We start from the raw sequence: 27,636 nt of genomic DNA, 5'->3' as shown, positions 1-27,636 counted from the left end.
TCAAAGAGTTCTCAATTCAGCACACTTTGCACCTTCGTTCCCCTGTCTACAAAAACTACCTCTGCCCTGATGTCAGTTGGTCTGAACAGTGACCCTCAATTTCTCCATTCACCCAGGTTGCAAAATAGTGAGGGGGTTGCCAGTGCATGATCACACTCACCAGCAGCTTAGTATTCGGGTGGCGAGCACTAGCGTGCCTTGAGGTTTGGGGTACTGAAGTGCTGAAGGATGTGATGGGCAGCGGGGAGTTTTCAAGCCGGTGGCAGCAGCTCAGCCCCAGTGGAAGCTGTTTTCCTGGAGAACGGTCAGCCGTGCTGCAGCAGGGATAGAATCTGAAGTTCCAGGGACCAGTGGTTACCATGCATTTGGACTGAAAACCCAGGCTTCAATGGTTGGGGGGCGGGGAACAATGCTCGCCCTGTGCTGAGATTCGGAGAAGCCATTCTCACCAACAAGAGAGCCAACAAATGTGCTTGGCAGCCTCTTTCTAGGGTAGGCACTCTTGGTGCCATTGAATTCATGAGCCTTCTAGAATTGCCCCTTGCCCAAAGGGAGTTTCTATACTTTTTGATATTATATAAATTTGTTCTGTTGGGTGAGGTTCTGAGTCATTTAAGCTAGAAACTTAATTCTTCCCAAAATTAGTATTTCCATGCAATTACCATAAACCAATACTGCCATAAAGGATAGTCTTTAAAAAAGAAAAAAAAAAGTATCTCTATCTTTTAGGATGCTGTGGATTTTAATGAGAAGATTCTATGGCAATCCTTCCTTCTCTTTCTTTTCTCTTTCTTTCTTTCTTCTTTCTTTCTTTCTTTCCTTCTTTCTTTTTGTTTGTCAAGAAAATAAGAGAGAAAAGTAAAATGTCTTGCTGCACAACTGGAGGAGCCCAGCTTCATTAATTAACCTCATGTAGTGCCTAGCGCAGTGCTGACAGTGAATAAATGTTCCTTGCTGGTGATGAAATACTAAAACATAAGAACCTGTGTTTCTGGTTCTGCACTGTCTTAAAGCTGCTATTATTCAGCATTTATTAGGTACCCACAGAGTATGAGGCATAAACATGACAAGTGGAAAACACACAGTCCCTAACCTCTAAATTACAAAAGACAGATGCACAGGAAAGTAGGTGGACCTCGAAATTGTTTCCAAATGGCTGTTTGTAGGAGGATTTAGAGAGTAGGAAAACCAAAGGGCGGCAGGGTGGGGTGGACAGGACGGAGTGTTAGGAAATGGGAGGAGTAAGAGGAGCTGGTGTTTTCATAAAAAGGAATAGGGTAGGAAGTCAGACCAATTTCCAGAAGCATAAGAGTGAACAGGAGAGATCCACCAGTGATACTGAAGAACCCAAGGGAACAATGAGGGAAGAGGTTTCTCTGTTGTCCCTCCGTGTCCTCTCTGCTAGGAGGGACTCTTCCTCTAGATTCTCTGACTGGCAGTAAGACAAGAGGCATGAGTGTTTTGAAGTAAGACACTCCCATGCTAAATGAATGGGTTTGTCATTTCCTGGCCTCAGTTCCCTCGTCTTTAAAATGGAACAATAATTCTTCAAAGACTTGACCTAAGACGATGAAACATGTAAATGGCTCACCCTGGTGCCTTGCACATCCTTTAGGAAGCAGATCCAGGGCCCCTGGCACCTGCGGCTGGTGTTCTCATCTCCGACATCCCAATTTCCTGCTCTGTTTGCTTTCTCCTTCTTCTCTTTGTCAAAAGAAGTGAGATCTCTTTTAGAAAGACAAGATCAAGTTTAAACAGGCAGTACTGGTTGGTAAATAGGGAGACAGGATTTATGTGAATGTGAGGCTTCGTTTCTAACTGAATTTAGGGCCAGTGAGATTTTTAACCTAGTTAGTAATTTCTCCTTAGCAGTCAGATAGAGACCAAAAGAAAAAAAAAAAATCACAGTGGGAACCTTGTAAAATGGCTCTTGGGGCCCTCAAGGGCATTTCTCTCAGTCTTTTCATCAACAGAGCTGGTCTATATCGTAAGTCTTATTTATAAGGAGGCTTTCAGGCAATTTCACACTGCTTTTCTCTGATGCAGCCCCAAAAACATGTAAACCCAAGGGATTAGTAGCGACTTAAAGGGAAAATAGTGTAAAGTTACACCATGAACTAGGGCAGTGCAGCTGCCTTGATGCACTGTTCCCTTGGGCTCCTACAGCGAATGCAAGTTCTCTAAGGGGCCCAGGCCACAGCCACGCTGCGGCCCGCAGCCCCGTGTTACATCCTGCGCCTGAACTGCTCCATCTCAGGGGGCAGCCGCGTCTGTAATGACCTGCATTGTAGAAACACACAGGGGTTCACTATCTAGGAACGAAAACTTAAATCTCCTTTTATATTCCTTTGTTGACAGTGGCAGGCAGGGCTGTGGGGTAAACAAAATGTTTACTCCGGCCGTGTTGCTTTCCTAGGCGGTTCAGATACATTGATTGACTTGGGCAGCAACCTGAAATGGAAATGAAATGGGAAGCCCTGGGTGTTATGCTGTATGTTGGCAAATTGAATTCCGATAAAAAATAAAAGTAAAAAAATAAAAAAATAAAAGAATTTTTTTAAAAAAAAAAAAAGGAAATGAAATGGGAGTCATCATCCAAGGGCCACGCAGAAGTCCTGAAAAAGACCGGCTATTCCCCAAATGGAACCATCATGAGGCTGGCATACTTACATTGATGATCTCATCCGACCAATAATTAATAAGCGTGAATTAGGCTAATGAAATCAGATAGGGTAATGAAAGGCAGCCTCCTGCTTGTTAGCATTGCTATTTTCTCCATTATTTAATCTCTAACAGAAACAGAATTTGCTGCTCGAGGTCTAATTGGGCCTATTTGAGTTCGAAACAATTTTTTTTTAAAGTGTTCCAAGGAGCCTTTATAAAGGTATAATTGTGGAAATATTAAGGAGCTATATGACACATGCAGCATCAGGAACATAGATCAAATCAGAACAACTGCAGGCATTTCCTGATCCTTTGATAAGACTAAATTGCAAGTAAAGGAAATGATGAAGAGGAATTTTTTTTTTTTCCAAGGCTGGGATTTTTAAAAGGCAGAGATCGTCCCTCCCCAAATAACAGCTTCTTTAATTTTTGACACGCACACTTTAGTAAATAATTAAACTGTAATGTATCTCCCGCTCGGAGGATAAGCACTCTAGTATGATCTGGAAAAGTAATGGGGATCAAAACTGAGTCCTTTGGTCTACGGAATGGAGTCATGAAGACTTGACCTGGAAATGGAATGGGGGGATCACCTTCCGTGATGAGAATGTATGACCTGCCACTGTATTTTAAATCTGCAAGAAAAGGGTGACTGTGAGTCTGATGTGATTTGCTTTCGACTTGAAGCTTCTCTTCAAAAAAAAAAAAAAAAAAAAAAAAAAAGCTTGAGAATCTGCAAAAGGAATCAAGGGCAAAGAAAGCATGTGCTTCCCATTCTTCTTCCCATTAAGCAGCATGTGGATAAGGGGAGCCCCATGTAAACTGGAACTATTTGCAGACCATTCCAGTGACTTCACTTTTTCTCATGTCTTCCGTTTGAACGCAAGTGCCAAAAAAGAGACAGGAAGTATGCATTTGTGAGTAAGGGGTTAAACCCAGCAGGATGTGTGATAAAATTACAGTATATTTCCTATTTGATAATATTGGATCTATTTTGAGATTACTTATCAGTTGGTTATTGTGCTAATAATTGCCATTAAAATTAATACTACATTTTGGGAATTAGGCAAAGAGCTAACAAGTTTGCTTTTACACAGAGCTTTCCAAAAGCAATCTGGGTAACTTGTTTCTGGAATGCAGCTGTGTAAGTTTTCATTAACATCTTGCAGGTGGAGCCTAATTTTAGTTCAGCCTTGAGAAGGGGGAATTGTTTTCCTCATGATAGGCACAGCACACAACAGCAGCAGAGCAGGTGGGGCTTCACCAAGCACTTGTTTACTTTCCTGTTTTTAAAAAACAGATGATTCATGTCGTTAATCATACAGTTTCTATTTGATTTTAACATGTCTTTAACAGAATAGTCTGGAGTACATTTGACCTATAGTTACTCACATGTGAAACAAAAGCAGTGAAATGGAAAATGATAAGAAATGAGCATTGAATCCTAAATATAGTGGAGGAAAAGCCAGTGAATGAGGTGAAGTAAAATTTAGAAATACATCTGTTTGGCTACAAAAGCGTTTCAGAAAGCAACCTTCCAGATTCTAGTTCGGCAATTTGAAGTTGGCTCAGTTAGAAAGTTCAGTTGTGTGTGTGTGTGTGTGTGTGTGTGTGTGTGTGTTTCTTCTGCCATTGCAAGGAGGAAACTATTAGGGAAAGGAAGCAGTTGCTGGGAAGAGGGGAGATGAGGGGTCAGAAAGGACAACTGAGATGCAGATTGTTTTCTCTTGCAAGATCCCTCCCACTCCACCCACCCCCCCTTTGCATCTCAGGGAATGACTGGTAATCAGCTTAAATTTTAGGTCCAAGGAAGAAACATTTGAAGGATTCAGAGAGTGATTAATGACAGCAATTTCTCTTTTAATTTGGTTGGGAAGTATCTTAAGCTTACGATAGACTTCCAGGGCACTGACCTCATACCTTCGCTTTGTCTACCGTGTTTGAGCACAGTGAGCCTACTGTGTGTGTCTCTGTGGAGGTGACACGGTGACGGTGTGGAATGGCCCCAGTACTGCTGTGTCTCCTGGTCTTCTGGCTTAAACAAGCGCCTCTGAATTCTTCTGCCCTGTGGGGTGTGCATGAAAATTCCATTACCTCCACAGAGAGGGGGCAGCTCCGTGTGCACATTTGTTTCTTTCAATTCAGTCTCTTGGAATGGATGGAATTTGTGATTATGTTGTATAGGAGTCTATTGTTCTAAACCTTAAAAAATAAACCTTTTTTTTTTTTTTTTTGGTTTGGTTGCTTTTTTCTTGAAAGCCCTCTTCTGGACCCTGAAGGTCATTGTTCAAGGGCTTTGCCTTTCTAAAAATTCTTAACCTGGGATACAGATTTTTTTCCATGAATGAGCTTCAGGGTACTCGTGAACAAAGTTTCTTGTCGTCTTTTCTTCTGTAATAGATTTTTTTGAATGTACATTTTTGTCTCGGGGGAGAGTCCATGGCTTTCCTTGGATTCCCGAAAAGATTTTATGACCCCCCAATTCTTAAGACCTAATGCCTAATACAGAATGCTTTCAAATGAATATAAATACGTATTTAGTATAAAGGAAATACAGTAGCTTACTTGGACTAATGATTTTCACTAAAACTATGGGACTTGTCAGCCTTCCTCATATAATGAATCTCAGTCTGAATTAGAACTAAGCTCACATTATAAGCCAGCCTGGTTCCTTTCCCTGGGATATCATCATTCTTCCCTTATCTTTAACCTGTAACTATGCTAAATGAGCATCTACGAGGCTATTAAATCTTTAGATGTGTTCCTTTATTCAACATGTATTTGTTACATGCCTATTATATTTAAGGTACCTCTAGATTTCAGAAGTATCCAACCGTCTCCCTCTTTAGGTTCCCAGACCTGTGGCAAAAACAACTATGAAAAGAACCTCAACCGACCGATCTGTTTGTAAAAGGGGATAACACATGAGGCTTCAGATCTGCAAAACATGTACATCCTCCTTTAGAGACATAAATGCAAAGGTTAAAAACAAATGACTGTGACCCTTTGACAAGAACCATACCACACCCAAACCTGTCTGGTCTGCCGTCCCATTCCACGGACCTGCAGACTTGGCAGGAGAGGGGGCCGTGTGGGTGACAGGATGGAGGAATGGACCTTCAGAAGTGGCTCCCATGAGTGGAATGGGAGGAAAGGTCACCAGAAGGCAAGGAGGAACCAGTTTGCTTGCGATTTAGTCCAAGTAGCTATTTTTGACTGATTTGATCTTACAGATTGCCTAAAGTTCCATCAGATTGCGATTTTGCAACTCTCCTGAGGATAGTACTACTGGAGATTTCACACACAGAGGCCCTTCCATGTTCTCGATAAGACCCTATCTTTGGACGAGATCTATCTCTCGTGGATACCTGAAACTCAGACTTGGTCCCTGCTTCTTCCATTCTCCAACACCTGAGGCTCTTCTCACTCAGTGCCCAACTTTTCTTTGACTCCAACTTATTCACAGGAGTAGGGAAACAGGTTGATGTGAAGCCGGCATGTACTTCCAGTTCTCTCTTGTGATGACCCAGACTACCAAGAGTAGATGCTACAGATTTGACGTTCTCAATATTCAGTTTGCTTTTAGCCTCATTCAGAATATAAAATTCAGTACCCAACTTCTATTCATCATGAAATCCAGGGCTATCTTGGAGAGGATGAAATGGAGTTGCAGCCCTATTTCCCAAAACTATAAAAGGTTGTTTCGGCTATCTATACAGAGGGCTCAGTTTTTGAACATTCCTAGTTAAAAATCATAGAATTGGCAAGCTGCCTTCCTCATTTCTAGGTTTTTCATTTCTTTGTAAATTTTTCCTACACTCCTCTCTAGGCAAACCTACACTTTTCCTGCTGAGATTCCTTAAGTCATAGAGTAAAATGTCACCTACAGGAAACATGTGATTCATTTCACTCTTGCTGGTAGGTACATTCAGAATTCGACTTCAAGAGGGTTATTTCCCGTTTTTAATCTAAACCTTATTGTGCCGCCTGCAGTGGAAGCCTCTACCACAGCTGCTGAAATAAAGTCTTTATAGAAACACTTAAAGAAGACCTGCTTGTTCTGGTGCTGCTTCTGAAGAAGTTCCAATCAGCAGCAGGGTAAAATTTATGGGATGCTTATGAGATTTTTGGTTTCTTAAAAGAGCACACATGCCAGAGAGAATCTGAATATATTCTATGAAAATTGTACAGACCCCTCAAGCAGCACAAGGCTGTGCACAGAAAATTGGAGAGGTCACTGTTTGGCAGGACCACACTCAAATCATCTTAGACAAATGAGATAAATCCTGTTTAAAGACTTAAAGTAAAAGAAAGAATCTGCGACTTCAAGTGGGGAGCCCTGCCAACATCAAAGTGTTATCTTTAGTTCTAGGACCTGTCTTTAGCATTTATTGGTATCAGCTCTGCTTGTTTTTTTTGTTTTTTTGTTTTTTGTTTTTTTTTTTTTGCCTACAAATTGGATAAGGATAAACGAAACTTTGGCCAAAAGCTCTGTATGTACATAAGAATCTCTACTTTGTAGAAAAGAAATAATAATTTAAAAATAGAGAATATTTTGATAGCTCATACCAATATGTTTGGGTAATGTCTACTCTTAGTTTTCTTTTTTAGACTTTTGATTATCCAAAGCTATGTAGGTTAGACAAAATGGCTTTCATATATATATGAAAGTGTAATCAAATTAGATGACATATTTTAGAAGTGTTTATACCTACCCTACTGCCCAAAGGAAGAGCTGATACCCCACTAACTCAAATCAGTTGGGCTAACACATGTGCCAACTGATCTCCACCCAGCAGTCAGCAGAGCTAGATCCATTCCTTTGGGGTCAGGCTGTGGTGTGCCGTGCTCCTTTTTTGGATTACCATTAGATAAAAATAAAGATGAGGAGGAGTAAAGTGAGATACAATGTGGCATGTTTAAAAAATGAGAATTTGTGGCATTAATAATAAGTGATATTTTAATTGCTATAGCACATTATAATTTTCTAAGTATTTATCTACAAGGTGATTTGATCTTTCTTATATTCTTTGGAGAAATATAGAGCAAGTATTGTCAACTCATTTCATAGAATAGAAAATTTACATCAGTGTTATAGAATGGTAATAGGCATTATTTCTGCCAGTATAATATTTAATAAAACATTAAACAAGTTGCCCATACTTTAAAAATGGGAGGCTTTACATAAAATCTTGGATAGCTGACTTACCTAGAATAGTTGAAAGTTCTACTACCGCTGGGTAGTAGGCCTATATGCCCCATGGCAGCGCAGCACACTGCTTCCTGTTGCCTTATTCCTAGTCTCCTTACTCACTAATCTTGACTTACTGGGCCTTTTTAGGTATTTGCTTTTTTGCACCAATAGTGTAAAAAGACTTTTATAAGACCATGTCTTGAAGTCATGACAGAGGTAGGCCTCCAGTACAGGTCTATTGCTGCATTTTTTAATCATAAAATGTTCATGCTGGACCATGTGGCGAACACATTCTTCTCTACTCCAAGAACCTTCTGCTCCACTGAACTTCTAACAGATACCCAAGGGCACATGTGCCCCTATGTTCCCATGTGGTTGGTGCTCTTATTTATGTTTTTCATACTGACTGCTTGCCACTTCCCTCCCCTCTCTTTTTTAAAAGTTTGATTGATTTTTAGAGAGAGAGAGAGAGAGTGGAGGGGGTGGGGGGCAGAGGGAGAGAGAGAGAGAATCTAAAGCTCCTCAGTAAGCATGGAGTTGGATATGGGTCTTGATCTCACCACCTTGACATCATGACCTGAGCTGAAATCAAGAGTCAGATACTTAATCAACTGAGCCACCCAGGTGCCCCAGCCACTCTCCCCTCTTTTAACTAAACTTTATTCTGGTGCTCCACTCAAAGTTCTCCTGCTCTCTGCAGCCATCTCAGAGCCCACCCACGGCTTCCCACCTCTCTTCATGTCATCATTTACTCAGGCTCTCGTTTATTCAATAAATGTCAGACGAGTGGATAAAAAAAGCAAGGAGTAGTATAATGCCAATGCACTAGTCTGCATTTGACTTTCTCTTCTTTCCAGGTCTATGTTGGGGTGAAAACATTACAGCTTCCTTCTGTTTAAACTGTGGATCAGTTTACTTAATAATAAAGACTTTTGGGAAGAATGATAATTGAGCCCCATCTGTGACAGGCACTGTGGTCAAACTTTAGGCAACTTCTCTATGGGGTAGTCCAACACAAAGCTTGTTGAGTCAGTATTTTTAAAAATATTTATCAAGAATACTGCTTGGTTGGGCAGAGAAACTCATGTTTTCTTACCACTTTTGTTTAGTAAACAGGGAAAACATTAATTCAAAGTGTAGAGAAGGCAGTACTGTGCTTTGCCCCAGCAGGAGACAAATTGGTGCCTGGCAGGGAAAATTATGTGTCGAAAAATGATGCAGAAAAGATAAGGGCTAGCCCCAGTTATTGATTCATTACACAAATGTTTGTTAACAGCCATTGCGTTTCAACACCGAGGTAGGCCCTGCAGATAAGTAGATATGTAAATAAATAAGAGCCGTGGATATTTTGGGTGTATACAGGCATCTGATCAGGGTATGGGGGATACAGCTCTGTTCAATGAAATCAACAAAATCCATAAATAAGTTGACCCTTGAGCTAGCCTTAACAGATAAGGTGTGCATTGCACTCACTTTGAATAGGATATTAAGGACTGGCTGGTATTACAAAATAACTTAGAAAGATGGCTTTTTCTTTCATGAGGGTATAGAGCATATGGAAAACACTTAAGAACACAGCAGGCACACAAAGAAAGCACACAGTAGATGCAAAATAAATAAGCAGGATACAGTCTTCACATTATCCCTGACTTCTGGGCCTGGCTCCATTATTTGCTACCAGTGTGACCTTAGACAAGTTGCTTAACATCTCTGTGCTTCAGCTGCTCCCCCTTTTAAAAGGAGATAATATTATCTACTTCATAAACTATGGCAATAAAAGAGACAATGTATGTAAAATGATTAGCACAATACCTGGCACATAGTAGTAAAAAAGTTAACTATAGAGTTACTATGATACAACGTATAAGCCCATATAATACGTTGCGTTGAAATAGCCAGCATCAAAGAAAAGATCATATATTTCAAAGCACTCATTAATGAAAACTTAGAAAATTAAAACAAAAAAGAAATCTAATACCTAATATGCTTTGCATCATTTATGTTTCAGTTTTGCATTTTATTCTCACTCATCTTAGATAATGAAACCAGACCAGGTCTCATAATTGCCGTTCTGCAACTAACTGTTCAGTATTCAGTTTCTTGAATTTTTCAGCAAGGTTCATCTTCCAGCTGTAATGCATTAGCATAATACTACTGTGCTGATGCTTCCAATATTGCATATTACCAAAGAGAAACATTCTCAGCAACAAATTTTTAAACTGATTAAAAATCGTGATTTTTTGTTACATATCCACACATGTGTATATATATATATATATATATATCTTTTAATAATATAATATATAATTATTTTATATTCCCGATCAGAATTAGTTTCATTATTAAATATATTTATTTTATTAAGAATATTTTAGGAATATTGAGAAGAATATTATATGCGTACACACAATGTTCTTCTAAGGGAAAAGTGGTCTTAAAAAGCCTTTTATTTCCTGACAATTCTTTGGTTATTTCTATGAAATTCATATTAAACTGATGCTTTAGTCTTTTCTAGATAGAGTAAAATAACATTTTAAGGAGTCTTTCATATTGGAGGACTCTGCATTCTCTTGATAACATATTTTCCTTTCTCTAGGCTTACCTACCAGAAATAATTTTAGGCTTTTCTATATAATAAAAATATATACTATTCTATGAAGGAATTAATGCAGTTCTTAAAATGCAGTGTAATAAAAGCACAATTAGGGAAAATTATATCAGTAGAATATTATAAGAAGATAAGGGCTTTATTATTTTCTACTATCCACTCAAACTAGAATAATAAATGTTATGACATAGAAGCTCCTTCCTCTTTCAGGGATATTTCTCATTTTACAAAATTGGGATCATCCACTGTCTTGAAGTAAAAGACTCTGTCCCATATTATCACTCCCACATCACCTCTTGGGCTAGCTAGGTCTTGAGATTTGTGTGTAAGCAGCTTCAGAATTCCTCCCCGCCTGTGTTCCTCTGCCATGTTCTTGGGCAGCACCTCACATTACTACACTTTCATATCTCTTCCCTTCTTCCCATGTCCAAGTCTCATTTCTCAGACTGACAAATTATAGAAAAATTTAGCCCTCCCTTAATCTCGTGTTGCCCATCAAGCTATGCCCAGAAGGTCCTTGACTTTCTCAACTTGAATATCTCATCCAGATTTATCTAGATTTTTTTTTTTTCCTTAACAAAAGAACCATTCATGTGTGATGTAAGTGTTGCTCCACCCAAGGAGGAAAAAAAATAGGGGTCTTTTTTCTTACTTATAAGACAAGATTGTAGGACTTTTTTCCCTTTCTGCTATGTCCATTTTTTTCCAACAGATATTTAAAACTGTGTTCTACATGTGAAGCATGGTGCAGAACAATTCAGTTTTTACTTTCAATAACTCACTTTACAAGAATAAAGCAGGTGAAGCAGATAATTACATATGTTCTGGTGTCTTCAGGAAAGAAAGAACTTCAGATGTGTTCATGGAACCTCTGCCAATTATTTCTGAGGTATCATGGAAAATGGGAAAGAATCAAGAAAACTGAAGATGAGTCTATGCTGATCTGATTTCATTAGAAACAAAAGATTCTGTGAACAGCAAACCAATGAGTTTGACATCAGTCTCTAACAAACTTTAGACAAAACTATTAAAGTAAAAGTGAACATTTTGAGGCCATGTCAGTGACTATTAAGAATCAGTATGGGTTCACTAGGAACAAAGTAGCTCCAGGTAAAGTAATTTACTTTTACTCTCAAAAAAATAAAAGTATAACTGAATTTTGGCAAATCTTGTAATCAAAATGCTCATACATTCCTAGAAGGTAAGTTAGACTAATTTATATTATACTAGAAAGTTTCCAAAAATGGCTGAATTACTTCTTTAAGGGAGATGAAGAATGAATTTCAGAGTCACAGAGCCTTGGCAGTTCAAGCAGAAGGCAATTTATCAGCTGTGTAAATTTGTGCAAGTTGCATAAACTTTTTGTTTTTAGATTTTTTTTAATGTTATTTATTTATTCATGAGAGACGGGGGGCCGGGGGGGTTGGGCAGAGACAGGCAGAGGGAGAAGCAGGCTCCATGCACTCAATCCCAGGACCCCAGGATCACGCCCTGGATCACACCCTGGGCCAAAGGCAGACACTTTAACTGCTGAGCCACCCGGGCGTCCCTGCATAAACTTCTGGAACATTAATTACCTCAATTGTCATGAGGGATTAAAATTATGTTATAAAGATGTTGTGCTTCTTAAATGATATAATGTACATGAAGTGCTTTTTACCTATCCTTACATATGTTTTCAATAAAAATTATAGGTGTTAAATTTAGTTTCCATTAGCTAAGGGTGATTGTTGTCAATCTGAAGAGAGATCTCTGAGAACTGTGTTTTGTTTTTTTTTATTTGTTTGTTTGTTTTTGCCAGTGATTTGAAAGAAAACATGGCAGGCATAATAATTATATTGGCAGTGTCCTTGCTACGCTGTGGACATGTCTGCTTGCTTTTGGTATCATCACTGCTTGACATAGTGCCTGACCCATAGTAGCCATGCAAATGTCTTTCCAATAAAGACACAAAATAAAATAAGTAACTAAGAGATTGGGTAGCAAAATCAGGATTCATAAATGCCACAAGGGATCTCTGGATGGCTCAATGGTTCAATGCTGCCTTCGGCCCAGGGCGTGACCCTGGAAACCGGGGATCGAGTCCTGCATTGGCCTCCCTGCATGGAACCTGCTTCTCTCTCTGCCTGTGTCTCTGACTCTCTGTGTGTCTCTCATGAATAAATAAATAAAATCTTCCCAAAAAATGCCATAAAAAATTAGAACAATGGCGAGTACCAAAAATGAGCTCTAGTATGGATGGATGTAAAGTCCTCTATTTCCATCCAAAACTTCAACTTCAACAAACAAGAAAACGTTGCAAGAGACTGGATTAGAAAGAATTTGGCATGAAAAATGTTTAAACATTTTAGTTTTGTAAATGTTCAAGAACTAAGAATATGATAATGATGCCAACCCCTTCTCAGAATGCATTTCCTGCCTTCATAAAATTCTAAATTATTAGAAATACAGTGCAGAAAAAGGCAGGCATCAGTATCCACGTACTTTGCATAATTAGACCATGTCTCAAGTAATGCATTCAGTTCTGATGCCACATTTAGAAGAGACATGGACAAACTGGAATCTATCCAATATGGTGAGAAACCTTAAAAGCCATCTCATATTAGAATGATTAAAGGAATGTTCAGACTGAAAAAAGAGTAGACTTAGGGAAAAATGATAGCCATTTTTCAAATAGTTGAATAACTTTCATGTGGAATAGGGATTAAATTTATCCTCAAAGCTTCATGAGGTTTCAGAAAAAAATCATACCGAAGAATAGACAATTCAGGAAGATATTGGTCAAAAATAAGGAAGATTTCTATCTAAAATCAGAATGGATCATCTAAGACTTAGTAATGTAGTCTCTTCAAAGTTATTTAATTTCAATTTATTTAGAGAATGATTACCATTCACATTTATATGCAGACCTTGCATAAGCCCTGTATAAGGAGACTCAAGAGTCTGCAGGTTAGTTGTTTTGTATCATTTACAGTGTCCACATACACAGTTATAAATGTACCTCTATTTACTTAGCAAAAATCTATTAAATATCATTACGTACATGTCAGTTTTGTGCTAGTTGGGGGGCAAGTTGAAGAAAAGGCAATATTAAATAAGAAATTTTTTAAAAATAAAAATTAATAAATAAATAAATAAGAAATTTTTGCTTTGGGTGGGATATTGGGCCAAACTTTCATATTTGAGTTTAGATCAGTTCCCTCCTCCCAAAAGAGAAGAAAATTTTGCTTGATTTAAGTGTCACTGAGGAATTGAGGAGTGTGAAAAAATTAACAGTTCACCACTTCCAGAGTACATTGATAAAATGCGTAGAAATTGTAAGCCAAAGACATGCCATATATATCTATTGAGCTCTATGTTGTCTAGATTTTGTCGTGATGATGTTGCACATACAATTATTAATAAAACATATAATGTTTCTAAAATCTTATCATGCGACTTGCAAACCTGAATTCCATTTATACCTACATCCATAAGGAGATATATAGTCAATCAATTTTTAAAATACCACGATTAATTAAAAAAAAAGAAAAACAACTTGAGTCCCAGCTGTCTACTATTCCTCAAGGTGTAAGAGATCCCCTTTTCTTAAGAAGTTTACAGAACATTCCTCCTATCATCCTTCTCCCATAAGAAGTAAAAGAATCATAACTAACAGATGTATTTGATTTGCTATCAGAAAGTTGAAGAGCAGAAAGTTACAACATATGCAGTCATGTTCATTTGAATTGTTTGGGGAACTCCAATTTTCTTTGCCTTTTGTTTTGCAAGTGCTGGCTTTAAAAAAAAAAAAAGGTTAAGATGTAGTAATTCTCTACGCTCCTAAAAGCTGTATTTTTAGGGAACGAACATCAAAAAGAATCTATTTTTGCTAACTGGTTAATTGGAAGAGATGGTTTCTAAAAACAAACAGGGAAGGAAACAGAAAGCAGTAGAACTGCCTAGTCCTGCTCAGTGCAGCCCAATCCTGATTCAGCAAATAGGTATTTGCCAGTAGCGATGAGCATTGTGCACTACAATGACGGTGCTGCTTAGCTCGATACTGTTCCCACACCTCTGTTAGCCGGCCCCGGTGCGTGGGTAACTCATGAAGTCACTGGGTACCTGAGCGAAATTTTGAAAGGAGGTTACGAGGGTTTAGAGACAGGTGGAACTGGCTACCTGATCACAGCCACGCCCACCCCTTAAACTGCACTTGGCAACAAAATTCATGCCAATATGACACCTGTCTGCGTAGGAAATTCATGACAAGACCGAAGGGCAGGCTTCAGATCACAATAATAGTGACTGTGATCTCCCCAGAAGCCTCTCCGGGAAAGACCCAATACTCCCTTCTCCCTTGTATGCCAACTGGAATTTGAAGGGAGCTTGCTAACTGCTGTTCTATGCGGACCCAGAAGTACTACTGATAAGGTAAGGGCTGTTATGTCTCTTGGTTTGATCACTAGAGATCGATTATAAAGGGACTCCCTGCTTGATCTTTCCTTTCAAATGGAGATTGCCGGGGCAATCTTCTTGGCAGTATATTTCAGGGTCTTGAACTTGAAGGCTGGAACTGTTTGGTGCTGCTCTAAAAAGAGACATCCAGCCCCTGCAATAGCTACCTGTGCAGCTTCTGGCTAATGGATATGGAGACATGAGGACGGTGGTGAGCCGCAGTTGAGTGTTAAGGAATGATTTCAGAGGAATGTGTCAAAGCAGCTCATCTCCCAGGCCCTACATGACAGTGTTTTTTAGTAGCCACCTGTACTCAGGGATCTAAATTTATGAAAAGAGAAGCATAATGATATCTTAATTGCTCTAAGGATGTCTTTTCAAAGGAATTGTCACAGAAACACTTCCTTCAGAGGAACCCAGAAACCAAAGGGTGATGGCTTTATTATGGAAGAGCTGAGGAAATCCTCTGCCCTAGAAGTTAACATTTAGGGATCTCTTTGGCAAATAATAGTCTCCATTGCAATACTGCCGTGTTTGATGAGGATTCAAGAAGTCTTAATCAAATCTAGCAGTCATTCCTGCTTCTTTCTCTCCTAATCTTTCTGATCCTGAATTATGAGATCCTTATCTATTAAAATAAAACACCGTTTGTTAAAGCCTTTTCAAAATTAAGACAAAAGCCATCAAAACTAATTGTTTGCTACTATCAAACAAATAGATTTTTTTAAGTTTGATGAATTGTTTGTAAGCACTAATCAAGTGGGTGGAGTCATAAAAGAGGGAGGGAACCAACTGAAACAATATATGTAATTTGTTTGCATTATTATTTGAGATAATTACAAAGCAAGCGTTCAAAAGCTGTTCTTTATCTTTACACCAGAAGGGAGAAAAATAGGGAGGAGAGGCAAAGCACAAGAACACCCAGCCATTGTCAGCTGCAATCTAAAATATTGCCCGATTCACAATTGTCGAACATTAGCATTACTAAGAATGCCAGGGACAGAAGTGTCACGTTGAATGTAGAGTGATGACTTCATAGGAAGGCAAAGCTGAGGATATGACCAGTTTGCAGTCACAGAGAAATCAGCTTTAATTAATTTGAGTGCCAGCTCTGTGTATAATTACACAGCATGAGAGTTTGCATGCAAATGCGGAAATGCTGATTGTTCAAATACTTGCACTTGCTCATTAATACGTTGGGACTAAGCAGGGCTGGCAAGCAGACAGGGTACAGCACACACGGTGCCTGCAGGCTAATTTGTATTATACTGTAGTTAGCAAACAGATTTCAGATGTTTCTCCTTTCTTTAAATAATAAGCACAAAAATATGTGTGTCATTTTCATCTGTGACATACCTTGTTTTCTTCTTGATTAAAATAAAATGTTTTGGGTTTTTGAAAAAACTGTTGAGGGTACACCAAACACTGCTAAAACGCCGATTTATAACTATTTGGGGGCAGTAACATTTGTACCGGTTATAGGATATTTCTATTTGACATGTATGTAATTATTCAAAGAGGTCATTTTTCATAATTGGTGAGACTATATTCAAAAGAGGTAAATTTATCATTAAGTCCCAGGAGGAATAAAACAATGGTCACAGTTGAGCTGTCTACTTGTCTACCAAATCTAGTATCTTGGGGCCAGCTTCGGCTACGGCTAGAGGCTTTAGGAGAAGGACTGCTTCTTTAGGAGAATCTCACCCTAAAATGTTCTGAAGTGAGATTTTCCAATCTGACCACTGAATCTCTTAACAGAGATCGATTTCAACCGAATTCCTGAAAATGCCTCAGGGAAAAATCTTAAATCCCAACCCCAGGAAAATGTGATATCTTCTTCAGAAAATAGTATAAGAATAGAAGGAATTTGCCAAAGTCCCTAAAACCTGGTCCTACTATCAGTGCCACCTATACCTATTTCCTTGGCTACATTTCATGCATTTCAATTCTTACAAGTATTTATGGGGCACCTCTTTCTGTCGGACATTGCGAAAGAAAATAGACGCGGTCCCTGCATTTGCCATCTCCCTTCTCAGGAGTTGTACAAAGGAACCTAACTCAGTTTCCCTGGGAAATACAGGCTCTTAGGAGTTATAACCTTGGAGAAGCCCACATTACTGAAACTTGAATCTACGGCCTTCCCTAAAGAGAGTTCTCATGGCCTTTCTGGGAGACTAACTCCCTCACTGATTTTTCTTTGACCCTATTGTGTAAGATAAAGGGAGCTGCCTCTGCCCCCAGGGCTGAATGGACACTGTGAAGGATCTGTCAAACAGTCTATCAGGCAAGCCCCAAAGTCCATCTATAGAAGAATAGACTGAAGAGGAAGGCTGTCAATATCCTTTTCTGAAAGCCTATACCTCGAAGAATAGTCATTTCCAAGGAGGAAAGTTGGACACATCCCATGGATGGATATAGGACACTTCACACCATTTGGACTGACCAAAAGTAAGCCGTCGTCTACTTGTCTTCTCAGTCGGCTTGGTATATGACATGCTGGGATTGCAACTAGAGTGTTCACTAATATAACCCTCCCTTCCTTCCTTCTTAAAAAGTCTGTCCAAATATCCTACTGCCCATGACTTCCTACAGATATGAGATATGTATATGCAGAAGGAAAAAACATGACAGTGAAAACATTCATACACACCACTGAGGCTCCCACTTCACTTTCAGGGGGGTCATAACCCTTTCATACTACCTATAAAAAATATGCAAGGAAGGAAGGAAGGAGAAAATCCTTCAGAGAACTCAAGGGTATCTCCATGATGTGTACATGGTAATTTGAAAATAGCTGTTTTCAAGGGCTGACTATGAATTCCAAGTACCCTGAGCAGGAACAATTTGGAGTACAAGAGGAAATGCGTCCTTAATGGGGCAGGAACCGGGGAAAGTTCAGCTTATTATGCTAGCTATAGAGATCTGTTTAAAAAAGAAAAAAAAAAATACCTTACTCCAAGAAAACAAGGAAAAGATCTGAGAAACACAGAAAAAAATCTGAGGTGAAGGTGCCGGAATTTGCAAGACTATGTGCCAGATGCCGTTGATCTTGGTGAAGACGTTGGTGAGATCATCCCCTGGGAAGGTGTAGGGAAGGATGGACGTGACAGGGAGATAACAATGACTTGACTTTCTTATTGAAGGGAAAAAAAAGTACAGTAAAATAATTGACAATGAAATTAGGCGAAGAGATGAGGGACAATGGAGAAATGGAAACGGGTCATTGTAAAAGCTTCACTTAGGCATTAACTCGCCCCAAGGTAAAGTGAGTAATGGGACTGGACTTGTAATTACCTGACAATCTATAACTTTGCATTCTCCCAGATCAGTACACTTAAAGCAGTTGTTCACAGTGTAGCACTCTTGTTTTCCACAGTGAGAGAGGGACTGAGGGGAAGACATCTGCACATGAAATACAAGGGACAATTTTTTTTTTTTTTTTAGAAGAGACAATTAATGCACAAAAGAGCTTCGTCTCTGGGAGAAAACCTACCATCTCTCCGGTGCTTCCCTTTCCCTCTGCTCTCCTGCATTCTTGCTGGTGACAGTCCATGTATTTAAAGGAGAAAGCTGGGCAGCCCCAGTGGTGCAGCGGTTTAGTGCCTCCCTTCAGCCCCAGGGCCTGATCCTGGAGACCAGGGATCGAGTCCCACATCAGGCTCCCTGCATGGAGCCTGCTTCTCCCTCTGCCTGTGTCTCTGCCTCTCTCTCTGTCTCCCTCTCTCTCTGTGTGTGTCTCTCATGAATAAATAAAATCTTAAAAAATAAAAAAATTTTAAAAAAATAAAGGAGAAAGCTGTAAGGGACTGCCCAAGTCTCCCTTAATCATAGTACTTTCAATATAACCCAGATTCCGGTTGGCTCACACCCCCTGGGTTAGGCACCAAAAGCAGGGCAGCATCTTCTGAAAGATGGTTTAATATGGTACCTCTGTATTGCTTGGCAGACAGAAGGCCCCAAAAGTCTAACTCTCTGCTTGACATGTCTGGAATTACCATTAGCATTTCAGGACAGGTGCATTCTTAGACTTAGCTGGCTATTCCAGTTTTCCTGCCAGAAGACAGGAGCATAGCACATCAGTCATTGAGTGGCTGCCAATGGACACAGGGCATCCCCTGGGAGTGACAGGCCTGGGTGTGGTATAACAGGGGCACTGAACATTCTGAGATTCCTGGAGAGATTGGTGGTTGTGGTATGTGGATGTCTGGGTCCCCAAGGACCGAGTAGGCAAAAAAACAATGTAAACGTTGTCTCAGAATGCTTCCAGCCTGCCACTCGCTGGGCTTCTCTCAATTTCCTTTTTGTTTGGGCCTCTTCCCCTGCCTTCTGCTATCCTCTTGCCAAGCTATCCCAGATCCCAAATCTAAGGGTCCTACTGAACAGGTAAAAGTTTGTGGGATGTAACAAATAGGGAATGCTGAGGTTTTTAAACAAAGGAATGATACTAAACCCAGCCCCCAAATCAAAGATTTCTTGAGGGTCTACTTTATGTCAGTCAGTGTATCCTGGAGGTTTGAAGTAGACATATCAGGCCCTTTACTTTTGGAGCTTACTATCAAATGAGAAGACATATCTGTTAGACTAGAACACTTAATGATCTAAAGGCACCAACAAGAGAGATATTTCTTCTGTAGGAAAAGAAAAATATTAGCAAAGCAAATGCATTTAGATAAGGAAATGTATATTAACATGAAAAAACTCTGTTTTAAAGAGATTTTTCTGGCAGCAAGATACAAAGTGGTTTGGATGCAGAAGAGTCTAATGAGCATTTATGAGGCTATTGGGATAGTCTATAGAATGGATGGAAAAGATATAAATACCTCAGAGGAAGTATTGACAGGATTTTACAAATTATTGTGGAAATGAACAGGAAAGTGGTCACACTTTGAGATTTCAAACATTGGTGATGGCATTTTTTTAAAAAATAGGAAACATGAGGAGGAGATGGATATGTGAGAAGAAAGACACTAAATTCAACTGGGATGTAATTTCGAAGGGCCAGAGCCTATCTTTGTAAAGAAATGTACAGGTGGACACCTGTACCCAGCATTCTCAGGAGACGACAGAGCTATGGCGGTTACCTGCAGTCAAGGCCCAACTAGTAGACAAGATCGTTAGGAAAGAGAGAGAACAGACAAAAAAAGGGCTGAGGAACTTTTCGATCACATATATGAACATGTGAAGAGGAAGGAGACAAAAGCTTCATTCACACAATTAGAAAGAAAACTGGGAGGACCACCTAGGTGGCTCAGTTGGTTAAACATCTGACTCTTGATTTCAGCTCAGGTCATGATCTCAGGGGTTGTGGGATCTAGTCCTGTGTCGGGATCCGTGCTGGGTTTGGAGCCTGCTTAGATTCTCTCCTTCCTTCTCTGCCCCTCTCCCCATCGAAAGAAAGAGACAGTGGGAGGAAGAGAGGGAGGGAGGGAGGGAGGGACGGAGGAAGGGAGGGAGGAAGGAAGGAAGGAAGGAAGGAAGGAAGGAAGGAAGGAAGGAAGGAAGGAAGGAAGGAAGGAAGAGGAGAAAAGGAAGAAAACTGGGAATGTCCATAGAGAGGGAGGGTGGAGAGTTTCCAAAAGAAAGGACCTGTCAGGAACGCCTGGGTGCCTCAGTGGTTGAGCATCTGCCTTTGGCTCAGAGCGTGATCCTGGTCCTGGAATCAAGTCCCACGTCGGGCTCCCTGCGAGGAGCCTGCTTCTCTTTGCCTGTATCTTTGCCTCTCTCTGTGTATCTCTCATGAATAAATAAATAAAATCTTAAAAAAAATAAATAAAGGACTTGTCAGGTGAAAAGGAGGATACACAGACAAGGAAGATGAAGTATGAGGACACTGGATGTCACAATGAGTTAGTCATTGATGACCAACAGGAGACAAGTTTCACTGAAATTCTGGGAGGAGAAGTCATATCGCTAGGTGATAAATTCTTACCAGATATCTTCAGTGTATTTGAATGTTGAAAGTAAAGCAAAGCATTAAGTTTTCTAGGAGTTTGCTCTTAAAAGGAGAGAAGAAGAGATAAGGATAAGAACTACCTCAAAGAGTGAGGGAGGCAAGTGACACCAGTTTACCTTGGTCTCTGCTGCACCATTTTACCCAACCAGAGGCCTGTTGTAATTCTGGTTTCTCTCAGGCTCTTACTTCCTGTTGTCAGGTGAAGGTGGGTGGCAGTTAGGGTGGCAGTTAATAGGGAAAAGTTGATGATGTTCAAAGATGAGTAAGGCTGTAAAAGACAATCAGGCTCTTCCTACAATTCAGGCTTAGGAATTAAAAGAATCCCCCCCACCCACCCTCCGCCATCCAGAAAGTCATCTCTACTCCACCCACTGTCCTTGGCTTATTTTATCTTTTTGAGCACAGTTTTTACCTTTATAGATGCGTGTGGTTGTCTTATGTGGCAAGACCATTTGAAAAGATCTTGATAACACTCATTTCATTTAAAGGTGTGTTCTTCAGCTACTGGCAATTTCTAAAGGCTACAGAATTCCCAAAAGAGTCTGGCTATCCAAGTAGCAAACTCGTTGGTCAGTCTCCCTACCTTAATATATTTCATTTAAGAAATAGGCTAATCTAGAAAATCCTAAGGGAATGTACATCTTTCCTTGGCTTTTGTTTTGCCATATCCACCTGCTGTGCGTTCAGTGCTCAGACCTACACGAAGCAATCAGATAACAAACAGTGCCATAGGAGTAGAAAATTATTTTTACCTGGGAGTAGAAAATTATTTCCTGCCCCATTTGAACAATTTTTTTATGAAACACCCACAAAACCTCTCAACTCTATACTGATGCCTGTTTAAGTGTGCAGCTGAGGTGTGGTATCTAGACTGTTGGAAGGGAATATAATTATGTGTTTACTTAGGTAATCTGTTACCAAAGGGTTATGTATGGGAAATCCGAGTTATTTGTATGCCATATTATCACAGTGTTCCATTGCACATCATTTGTGTTCTTTTCAAAATACAAATAGCTGTGTGATATGTCTAGGCTTTTTCTATATTTATTTTTAGTTGCAAGAAGATCTCTGTCTCACATAATTCTACAGGATTTTTCTTTGTCTACATATGTATATGTATACAGACATATGCATGTGCATTCGCACATGCTCATGCACACACACACACACACACACACACACGCTGTCAAGCACTCAGGGAGGCTCCTTCATAAACTTGCCCTGCATGGTTGTTGGTTTATCTGTCAAAGAAATTCATTACCAAGAGAATGCCTTGCTTTATATGCTTACTAAATTTTTAAAAAATGTTTTTCATTATATTTATGCAAACGTACCTTGGCTAGCTCATAATTTACCAAATGTGAGCATTTGTCAGGGTTATTTCCAATCACTCAGAAAAATGTGCCTTTGTGTATTTTGATTATTTAAAGCAATTTTGTTTCCATTATGCGTATGTGTGGCCAGAACAGCATGACTGTCTTGACTGAGGAAGTGGGACTGCTCTTAATTTTCATACGTTCATCTGCAGAAGTACTTTTGATTGTTTAACCAATGTACAGATAGTGACACCGGCATAAATACTTTTGTGCACATTTATTTGCCTTGGCACCTCAGAAGGGGAGGGTAATGAGAAGAAAAGTTATATATGCTGTTGTTTGCATTCAAATATATATATATAATCGGGGATCCCTGGGTGGCTCAGCGGTTTAGCGCCTGCCTTAGGCCCAGGGTGTGATCCTGGAGACCGGGGATCGAGTCCCGCTTCGGGCTCCCTGCATAGAGCCTGCTTCTCCCTCTGCCTGTGTCTCTGCCTCTCTTTCTCTCTCTCTCTCTGTGTGTGTCTCTCATGAATAAATAAATAAAATCTTCAAAAATAACAATAAATAATATAAATATAAATATAAAATCTTCAAAAAAATAAAAAATAAAAATATATAATCACTTGTAAGCTGAAGATATGTTTAATATTTTGAAGCAATAAAAAATAGGATACACTCTTTATAGAGAAATGTCTGTTCTTGTGATCACCTCTTATTTATACATTAGCTAAACATCTGGAATTTTTTTTTTTCCCTTCGGGCTTGAGCAAACTTTTTACCAAACTGGGAAGTTCTCAGGGATCAAATAGTGTCACTCAAATTTGCTTACCATGCCTTGAAGCAAATCAGCTTATTTGCTCATTAGACCAGAAAACAGTGGTATTTTCCAATGAGACCAGAAAGGGAAACAGAACCAATTCAAGGCAGTAAGGACCACTATCCTGATTATTGTGTCGCCATATGACTGTAGAATCAAGTCTTATTTAGTTTTCTGAGTTATTATATTTCATTGAATTTAAAATGCTATCAATAGTAAGATGCATCAATATTTTATATTGTACAAAGAAAATTTAAAACTATGCCAATTAAACTATGATTAATAGTTTATCATTCACTAAATAGCCTTATCCCAATTTCAGAAATGTTAAAACAAGGGGGGAAAATGCATCTCACAATGGATAAAATAGCATATAAGAAATAATTACAGAGCTTTAGATCTTGAATATAGTATATTAACTACATCAGCACAGCTGAAAGGCATTCCTTTCCTGGCAAGAGAAGATTTATTATCTCCTTCATTCAGAGGGACTAAAAATATGTACTGTGTATTCCAAACTGTTTCTACTTTTTCTCATTCATACAGTTATCAATAAGATATTCTCTCTTTTGAAAGAGTAGAATTTGGGTTTTTTTTTCCAGCTTTATTAAGGTATAATTGATCAACAAAATTGTAAGCTATTCAAAGTGGACAATGTGATGACTGGATACCTGTGTAGTGAAAGGATTTCTCCCATTGAGTTAATTAACACATCCATCCCCACATATATTTACTTATTCTTTCCCTTTTCTCCTCCTCTTCCTCCTCCTTTTTCTTTTTTGCTTTCTTACTTTCTTTCTTTTTTTTTTTTTTTGGTGAAGATAGGGTTGACTTTGTCTTGAAGGGGGCAAAGGAGTAATACAAAAAGAAAAAAAACCTTATAGTCTAGAATTTTTTTAAAGTTCTGATTTGATTCATGTGAGACGTTAGTCTGTAAATTAATCTAGTTGAGACTCTGTGTCCCCACCCACTCTGTCCCCTCAGGTTTCTGTTTTTCTGCCCATCAAAAATCTCCCCCCACAGCAGTCTGGCTCTAACAAGCATTCAAGCTTTTATGACAGGAAACTGGAAAAGAGGTGGGTACTAAGTATTCCTTAAAGCACCGTGATAAAGCAATATAAAAAACAGTCAACCAAAACTTGTTAAAATCTTCAAAAGGCGTTAAAACTATTTTATCCCAAACATGTTTATTGTAAAATATATAAATAAGCCAATTCTTTGACTTGGCTGTCAAATAATGAACTTTAAGAAAAAAAAATATTTCATTGTCCCTCTCATCACCACCAATATCCAACCTACACCAGGAAAATAGTATTTTTCCCAGTAGATATTACTTGAGTGATTTAATTGAATGATAAATTATGACCAAAGAGTCCTTCTCCTTATCTCAGTTTTGAAGATAGGCATTATGAGGCAAGAAACAATGATAGACAAATAATAATAAATTGCGTGTTGATTACTTACATATTGCATATCAAGATATTTTCCATGATAGTGAGAATTTTCTGGCATTATTTACAATATTCAGTTACTTTATCAACCATCCATCCATTAATAAATGTGTAAAGCACCTTGTGAATAATAGGCATTTGGGAAAGAAAGATGAATGGCATTGCCCTCTAAAGCAATGATTCTTACATCTTTTGGCTTAAGCACCCATTTCCATCCTCAAAAATGATTGAGGATCCCAAAAACTCTTTTTTTTTATTATAGCTCTTGATACTTTTCACATTCGAATATCAAAAAAATTAATATTTATTTATTCAATTAAAAATAGTAAAACCTCATTGCATATTAGCATAAAAACACATTTTTCGGATGCCTGGGTAGCTCAGTCAGTTGAGTGACCAACTCTTGGTTTTGGCTCAGGTCATGATCTCAGGATCATGAGATCAAGCCCCACCTCGGGCTCCCTGCTCAGTGGAGACTCTGCTTGAGATTCTCTCTTTCTCCCCCTTTGCCCCTTCCCCCTGCTTGGGTGCTCTCTCCTTCTCCCCTCCTCTCTCTAAAATAAATAAACCTTTTTCTTAAAAAAAAAAACACATTTTTATGAAAAATAACTATATTTTTGAAAACAAAAACGTAGTCTGGGAGCACCTGGGTGGCTCAGTCAGTTAAATATCTGCCTTCAGTTCAGATCATGATCCCAGGGTCCTAGGACGAAGCTTTGCATTGGGCTCCCTGCCCAGAGGATACCCTGCTTCTCCCTCTCCCGTGCTGCTCCCCCTGCTTGTGTGCACTCTCTGTGTGTCAAATAAATAAATAAAATATTTTTTAAAATGTAGTCCAAAAATTGACATCATTTACACTTTTTTTTGCAAAATCTTTAATAGCTGTGTTAAAAGAGGACAGCTAAATTCTCACATCTACTTGTATATCAACCCATTAGAATGTATTATTTTGTTTGAAGTATATGAAAAAAAAATCAGCCTTACAACAGATAATAGTTGAAATGAGGCAGAATTATTTTAATAGCCTTTTCAGATAATGTGATATTCTTTGGTACTAAACTAAACTTCAACAAATAATAGTTCTTTAAAGGTTAGTTAAAAGGTGGAATCTGAAACCGTATCAAAGAGCATTTTAAAATTTGCCACATTAAAACACATTGGTTTATCTTACATTTTTTTAATCTCTATGCCTAACATGGGGCCCAAACTCAACCACATGATCAAGTCACATGCTCTACCAACTGAACTAGCCAGGTGCCCCTGGTTTATCTCATATTTTGAATAGATCTTTTGCCCATGCACTACTTGCATGATTTCATAACGTGATGGAAAATACTGTACCACTGAATTATGCAGATTTCCCAAAAGTCGACATATGTCATAAAACTTATTTTTTTAATCGCCACTGTTAATATCACTGCCCAGCTTATCAGAAAAGTCTTTAAGTAGTGGGAAGTTCTCAAGTTCACCGTGGCAGATACAAATTGTTTTTAAGATTATAATTTTTGCGTGAATGTTTGAATTTTATCATTGGCAATAAGTGCCATTGGTTGTTTTCCTTGAATTGACTTGCTTGTTTCAATTTATCATTTGAAAAATATCTGTGAGGTACCCGGTTCTGCATAACCATTGTTTGTCTGCCAGTTGCTTTTTAAGTAAAAATGGTATTCCATAGAAAAAGAAGCTATTTCAGCTTGCAACCCAAACGTTTATCTCACAAATGCTTGACAACCATCATCCTTCATTTACGGTGGGAGTGCTTTTGATATACATCCTATTTTGGCATACAGGATATTAAAGATGTGTATTCAGGAATTTGGGCTTTAAAAATGCATATTAATTTTCATTGTTTTTTAAAAGTCTTCTTAATTGAAATTGGTATGGTTTTTTTGTTCCTTGTTTAGTGTTATTTTGCTTCTGTGTTATTGCAAGTGTTAGGTGATTAATATCATGACTACAATACTACAATTTGATGTAAAAATTGTACACAAACTAGTTTGGTGCCATTTGCTATAATCCACAGTGTTAGCAGTCTCATACACCAATGTTTTTCCATCATCATTACATATGTCATTAGAATGAAAAAGACAAGTAACATCTTAGTATTATTTTGAAAATAGATTTGCCTTTGCAACTCTCCTTTAAAAGGGTCTCAGGGACCGTAAGGAGTCTGCTGATTTCACTTTGAGAACTGTTACTCTAGAGATTGAAAAGTTAAGGGAGTAGACAGGTAAATGAACATTAATTTTCTGTGGTTTGTAATAACTGCAGTGATAGAAGAAAGCCCAGGGTCTTTAAGGAACAGCTCCCCAAAGAAATTGTGTCAACTGGGATCCTGAAGGACAACTAGGACTCAGCCGGGTAAAGGATAGTGTCTTTGGCTGATTGAATGCTGTGCCTTATGACATTATTTCTGTTTTCATTTACCCTTGCTCTCTGTAAAGTCTAAAGAGATCTCAACCATATGGTTCCTATATGGCAACTGGATTCCAAAAAACATGCATGCCTAGTCTAGTAAGGTCATTAATAAGCTATTACCACTCAAAGCAGAGTTACTATGGGAATTTGGAAGAGAGAACCTGGATAGCTGCACGAGGCTCCGTGTTGTGTTGCACAGACATTTTTATGTGTTAAGCCAGATGTCATCTCTTTTATGTGCTTTTGGGCACTGGGTCCCACCAGAAATAAATTCAAACTGGTCCTCATCAATGTGACCTGGTTAGGTATCATTAACCATTTTATTTCTTTTATTTCTTTTTCTTTTTTTAAGATTTAATTAAATTCAATTTGCCAATATGCAGCATAACACCCAGTGTTTATTAGCCATTTTAACTAACACGAAAAAGAATGTAAAATAACTGACATGGATTGAATTCCTATTATATGAGCTAGTGGGTTCACAGACATGATCACATTTAATTATCAATTTGATAGGTACTTATAGTATCCCCATTCCTAGAACCAAGAGACTGAGGTTCAGAGAAATTCAGTAATATGCCAAAGGCCACGAAGTACATAAAATGCAGCACTGGCTTCTGAGCCAGCCATATCCAACTAGGGGGTCTCCATTCTTCCTCAAACTGGGGTAGAGATAGTCTGGAAGCAGGCTAAAGTGTATCGGGAGGAAGACAAGGCTCAGGAGCACACATGACCCATCTCACTGGAGCACAAATTTGCCTTGGTGGCAAATGTT

The 27,636-nt window shown here is 38.8% G+C and overlaps 1 protein-coding gene across 23 annotated transcripts in view; it reads left to right on the top strand.

Moving 5' to 3' along the window:
* ADGRL2 (adhesion G protein-coupled receptor L2) overlaps positions 1-27,636 on the top strand; it is a 619,577-nt gene that overhangs the window by 328,936 nt on the left and 263,005 nt on the right. The window lies entirely within an intron of this gene.

This window comes from Vulpes vulpes, chromosome 3, assembly GCF_048418805.1.
Source record: "Vulpes vulpes isolate BD-2025 chromosome 3, VulVul3, whole genome shotgun sequence".
Classification (NCBI taxonomy): Eukaryota; Metazoa; Chordata; class Mammalia; order Carnivora; family Canidae; genus Vulpes; species Vulpes vulpes.
This window is presented reverse-complemented; position numbering and strand designations above follow the sequence as displayed.